The sequence below is a fragment of the Mandrillus leucophaeus genome, unplaced genomic scaffold (genome assembly GCF_000951045.1).
Source record: "Mandrillus leucophaeus isolate KB7577 unplaced genomic scaffold, Mleu.le_1.0 Scaffold615, whole genome shotgun sequence".
In the NCBI taxonomy this organism is placed as follows: Eukaryota; Metazoa; Chordata; class Mammalia; order Primates; family Cercopithecidae; genus Mandrillus; species Mandrillus leucophaeus.
In genome coordinates, this window is record NW_012106642.1 from 663,951 (window position 1) to 668,822 (window position 4,872).

A 4,872-nucleotide genomic window follows, 5' to 3' on the forward strand; every position below is an offset into this window, starting at 1 on the left:
CCAGGAGGGACCTCCTGCCCCTGGGGTGGGGGCTGGGCTGGAGCAGGCTGCAGCAAGACCTGAAGCATGCGCAGGGCCTGAGAGCCTGGCTGGCTGGGCTGGTGTGTGTGTGTTGGGGGGTTCCCAGGGCAGCCTGGCCCAGAGAGCAGTCCAGTGCCTGCAGACGGTGCCCAGCGAGAGGCCGCAGACCCCTCAGAACCTCCCCTCCTCTCTCCCTGGAAAGGAACTGGGGAACCTATAGTGCAAATCTGTGGATCACTCAGTTACAGAGAGAGGCTGTGCCCAAAAGTGGACACTGGGGTGCGCCCCCTCCACCACCTTGGCCTCCACGACTGTCCTCAGTACAGCCGCTTCTCAAAAGAGTGCAGGCTGTGGATGCCACCCTTGATCTGGGCCGACGTGGTCTGCTTCTCAAACTTCAGCTCTCCTGAGTACATCAAGGATTGAAAGACAGGCTGCGGCCGGATATCCTGGCAACTGTGTTGGATGCCTGCTATGAGATAGGACACGAACTTATGAATGGACCTTTTGTCCTGGATGGAGCCCAAGACACATTGCGGGATCTTCACATTATTACCCTCACCAAAGTATCATTTCTGGCTGCTGCTGCTCTTCTCCATGGCATCCAGTGAGTCCATGCCCCGGTACTTCTTGAGCCGCACCCCGTCTGAGAAGAAGTACTCACGGGGAGCCTTTGTGGTGGTGGCCAGCAGGGATCCCATAATCACTGTGGAAACTCCAAAGGCCAGGGCCTTGACCATGTGCCCTATGGTCTGGATGCCGCCATTGGCTATGATGGGCACACTAAAGCACAGGGCATACTCGGCCACCTTGTACACAGCAGTGCCCTGGGGCCAAGGGCAGGCCATCACTTCCTGGGTGATGCAGATGGAGCCGCAGCCCATGCCTATGCGCAGCCCGTCCACACCAGCGTCAATCAGGTTTTTGGCCTGGGCTGCTGTCATTCCAATCACTTGGAGGTGGGGGTACTTCTGTTGGATGTAATGCACCATGGCAATCTGATACACCAAGTTCCCTTGGGAGGAGTCCAAGACTATGATGTCTATGCCCGCCTGGGTGAGCAGGTCTGGGGGGTATTTGTCATCCTCAGGGGTGCCCACAGCTGCCCCGCACAGTAGCTGCTTGTGGGAATCCTTGGAGGCCAGAGGTTAGTCTTGGTTCTTCTTCAGGTCTGTGCAGGCGGTGATGGCCACCGGCTCATGGCTATCATTGACGAAAGACAGCTTCCCTTTCTTGCTATGCTGCAGGATCTCATTTGCCTCTTTCAACATCAAGCCTGCTGGAGCCAACACCAGCTCCTTCCTTGGCATCACCACCTCACTGAGGAGGTTGGTGTGGTCCTTCTCAGCAAGAAAGTTGATGTCTCTGGAGGTGACGATGCCCACCAGCTTGCTGCCCATGGTGCCTGTCCCCGTGATGGGATGCCTGAGAAGCCTTGCCACATCTTGGCCTCCAGCACATCACCCAGAGTGTGCAAGGGGCTCAGCTCCACGGGGTCCGTGATGAAGCCTTGTTCAAACTTCTTGACCTTCCGCCGCTCGTTGGCCTGGAACTCTGGGGTGCAGTTGTGGTGAATGAAACCAATACCTCCCATCAGAGCCATTGCGATGGCTATGTTGGCCTGTCACAGTGTCCATGGAGGAAGGAGATCAGCGGCATCTTCAGCGTGATCTTCCGGGTCAGGGCTGAGGTCGGGTCCGCCTCATCAGCTACGAAGTCTATGAATCCTGGGAGAATCAGGAAGTCGTTGCAGGTGAGGCGCTCGGCGCTGGCAAAGAGCTGCTGCGCGGTGAGGCAGTCCTCGGGCACGTAGCCGTTGCCGCTCATGATCAGGTAGGCCGCCATGCTGCCGCGAGACCCCGCGACATCCGCGCGTGCCGCCGCTGCTGCCGCCACCACTGCTGCTGCTGCCCCTGCGTTGCGGCGACGCTGCCGCTGCGAGCCGCGCGGGCCCGCTTCTCTCTCCCTCTTTCTCTCGCTCTCTTTTTAAAAAATAATTTTCTCTCACAGAGTCTGCCTCCCAGGGGTCACTTTTTCCAGTCCCTCTGGCCAGGAGTCTTCTGTCTAAGTCTTCCACACAGTGGCAGAGTTCTGTGTTATTAGATATACCCGGGGGATGAAGTAATGAAAGAAAAGACAGAAAATAAAAATGGGAATTCCTTCTACGGTCTTTAAACACAGAGGCCCCTAGAGGCCCATTTTCATGCTTCCTCTGTCCAGAAAGATGGATTTCTAGGGCTTACGTTCATGCTGCTGCCTCTACATGCACTGAAGCTGGTCAGTGAAGCTGGCCTTGGGGCAGAGGGAGAGAAAAACACATTGGGATTTCACCTTCAACCTCCATTTTCCACCTCTTAGAGTCCCAGTTTCATAGTACTCTGAAAACTCTGACAGAAAACCAGAGTTTTCTTAAAGTTTTTGCTGTCTGTTCCCATCACATTGTTCCCTGATTTGGCCCATCCTTAAGTCAAGACCAGATGATCTTGAAGGAAAAATATCATAGGAAACTCACTATTGGCATACTGGTCATTTTTTTTCTTGAGTTTTGATGTCTCTCATCAACCTTCTTGCTATTATTTTGTTGCAGAATCATCCTCATTTAAGTGTTTTAGTATTTTATCCTGAATTTTTAATTGTAATGAGTGAAAGAGAAGGATTCTAGCAGGCTTATTTCATCTTGGCTGGCACCTGAAGTCCATCCATAGGATATATTTTAAAATTGTTCATGTACTTGGCCACAGAGGCAGTCTCTAAGAGTTGGTAACACAAAAAACATGTTCTCTGAAAACATTGCAATAAAATTAGTAAATAATGCCAAAATGTACTTTTCCAAATATTTTGTAGCTTAAAACAGAAATTGTATTGCAAATTATAGACTATTTAGATCTGAAAAACAAGAGAAGCACAACTGATAGACTACAACAAAAAGTATACTCACGGGAAAAATGTTAGCCTTAAATGTCTGTACTAGGACAAAACAATTGGAAAATTATTAGCTAAATATTTAACTGAGGAACGTTTAAGTGAAGAAGTTAGAAAAATAGTAAATCTTAAGAAGGTAGAAAGAAGTAATAACAACAGAAATAAAGGAATTTAGAAAACCAAGCCACAATAGGGAGATTCAGCATAGAATAAAGTTTATTTTTAGAAAAGATTAAAAACTTACACAAACCTCTAACAACATTAATCAAGAAAAACCAAAGCTAATCTACATTTTTGTATTAAATTGTTGAATAGTAAATTATGTATTTATAACATTTAATATAAAATATAGATTTAATGGACTATTTCCTAGAGAAACCTTATTAAAATGGATCCAGGAAGATATTTTAAAACTGAATACACTTACTTCCATTAGGGAAATGCAATCAGTTGGAAGAAAAAGCAGGAGTCCCAGTTATTGACATGCGTTTATCAAACTGTCAGGGAATACATAACTATAAACTTTTAAGTTTTCCTAGAGAACAGAAAATGTGTTCCTGGTCAGACACTTATTAACTATATTCCTAGATAAATGCTTAGCACTCTCACTTGCTTGATTAAGATAATGACCAGAGTACCTACCTCATAGAACTGTGATGATTAAATGGTGAAAACAAAAGAGATATGCTAAGAGCACTGACTGACACATAGTAACCGCAAAATAAATGTTAGCTATTCTTTTTTTCTTATTATTATGGTACCAAACCCAGAAAATATTACTGCATAAAATAAATTCTTTAAACCAGTATTACTTAACATAAATGTACAGATACTAACACATTAGCTAACTAGATTCAGCAAAATATTAAAAATGCATCGTGGTCAAATAATGTGTATTGTAGGATTTCAAGGATGACTTAATATTAAAAATTTTGTTAATCTTAATATATTACTATGTTAACAGATTAAAAGAGAAAAAATTTATGATTGATTCAGTAGATTCAGAAAACTCATGCAATAAATGCAGCACCCATGTGTAAGGAAAACTTTTCACAAACGGGGAATAGGAAGGTACTTGCCCACTTACTGAAGTGTATCTAAACCTGTAGCAAATACTATTAATGGTGAAACCTTACAAAATCTCCATTAAAGTAGGGAGCTATGCAAGAATTTTATAGGACTTTGTAATCAATTCCAAAAGACAAGGATAACAAGTAAGAAGAATGAGAATTGGCATGGGAGAAACTAAATTTCATTATTTGCATATGATGTAATGATATATATGTAATCTGAGATGGCTTATAAATGAATTATTGGCACTAATAAGAGGTCAGCATGTTCCTGGATATATAATCAATATATGAAAGTCATTGACATTCTTATTTATTCCCCATATGCTTAAACTATTGCAGAAACTAAGGTCAAATTCATAAGAGGTACAAAAACTAAAAGATACCTAAATATTTACTGGAGGATATAAGAGAATGCCAAAAAACTCGATATTAATTGATGGGAAAAGTTAATACTCTTAGGAAATAAATTCTCCCCCAATTAATTTACATATCCTATGTAGTATCAGTTAAACTAACTCTAAAATTTCTTTGGAATGTGAAATGATCAGGAATATCTAAGCCTTTTTTTTTAGTAGGAAAGGAGAAGAAATTCTTTGCAGATATGAGGACAAATTGTAAAAGTGTGAATATTCAGCTATCTTACTATTTGTACGGACTAGACAAACCAACCAATGGAAAGGAGCAAAGAACCCAGACAAAGACTTATGCATATGTACAAACTCAGTTCAGACATTATTAATTGGTTGTGGAATAACAAAGTTTTAAATAAATGGTTCCAGGTAAAATTAATTATCCTTATTAAAAATTTGCAATTTGTGACACATTAAAATAAATTCGAGATAGATTAAAGACCCCA

The 4,872-nt window shown here is 43.2% G+C and overlaps 1 pseudogene; it reads right to left on the bottom strand.

The window, feature by feature from the left end:
* Positions 1–338: 338 nt before the first annotated feature.
* LOC105553896 lies at positions 339–1,866 on the bottom strand (annotated as a pseudogene).
* Between the last annotated feature and the right edge of the window lie 3,006 nt (positions 1,867–4,872).